This window comes from Bison bison, unplaced genomic scaffold (genome assembly GCF_000754665.1).
Source record: "Bison bison bison isolate TAMUID 2011002044 unplaced genomic scaffold, Bison_UMD1.0 scf7180017864489, whole genome shotgun sequence".
Taxonomy (NCBI): domain Eukaryota; kingdom Metazoa; phylum Chordata; class Mammalia; order Artiodactyla; family Bovidae; genus Bison; species Bison bison.
The window spans coordinates 1317419-1318630 of NW_011495048.1; positions in this window are offsets into that span (position 1 = coordinate 1317419).

A 1212-nucleotide genomic window follows, 5' to 3' on the forward strand; every position below is an offset into this window, starting at 1 on the left:
GTGAAATAAAAATCATAAATTTTTGAACAAACTTCACTTGATTAAAAAGGGCATTGGCATGTACAGAATGTAAAATTGATTTAAGCAACTATTGCTCAATTATTGGAAAAAGTTAGTCAATTATATGTTATTGAGATATTTTAATATCAATGGGCTTGTGCGAATTTGAGACCCATAAATAATAATAAAATGATAATACCTTCATCTGCTATTTGATGGCTGAGAAAATATTCAATGTCAGTGTCCAATGTCCAGTGATATCCTCTCCATTTTGCTGACAATTCTTGATGAGGTGGAATGAGGATGAAATTGCCTCCAAACAAAAATAAGAGGAATTTTACCCTGAAAGCAAAAATCTTAAAGAAACTAAGAAAGATATTATTATACTTTGAAATCTTCAGGCACAGGGTAAATCATTTTCATCTTCAGGATTTTATATAATCTAAGGGAATAATCAGTGTGATCACTCACCTAGACCCAGACATCCTGGAATGTGAAGTCAAGTGGGTCTTAGGAAGCATCACTATGAACAAAGCTAGTGGAGGTGATGGAATTCCACTTGAGCTATTTCAAATCATAGAAGATGATGCTGTGAAAGTGGTGCACTCAATGTGCCAACAAATTAGGAAAACTCAGCAGTGGCCACAGAACTGGACAAGGTCAGTTTTCATTACAATCCGAAAGAAAGGCAAGGCCAAAGAATGCTCAAACTAGTGCACAATTGCACTCGTCTCATTTTCTAGTAGAGTAATGCTCAAAATTCTCCAAGCCAGGCTTCACCAATACAAGAACTGTGAACTTCCTGATGTTCACACTGGTTTTAGAAAAGGCAGAGGAGCCAGAGATCAAATTGACAGCATCTTCTGGATCATCGAAAAAGCAAGAGAATTCCAGAAAAACATCTATTTCTGCTTTATTGATTATGCCAAAACCTTTAACTGTGTGAATCACAATAAACTGTGGAAAATTCTTAAAGAGATGGGAATACCAGACCACTTGACCTACCTCTTGAGAAATCTGTATGCAGGTCAGGAAGTAACAGTTAGAACTGGACATGGAACAACAGACTGGTTCTTAATCAGGAAAGGAGTATGTCAAGGCTGTATATTGTCACCCTGCTTATTTAACTCATATGCAGAATACATCATGAGAAATGCTGGGCTGGGAGAAACGCTGGGCTGGAAGAAGCACAAGCTGGAATCAAGATTGCCA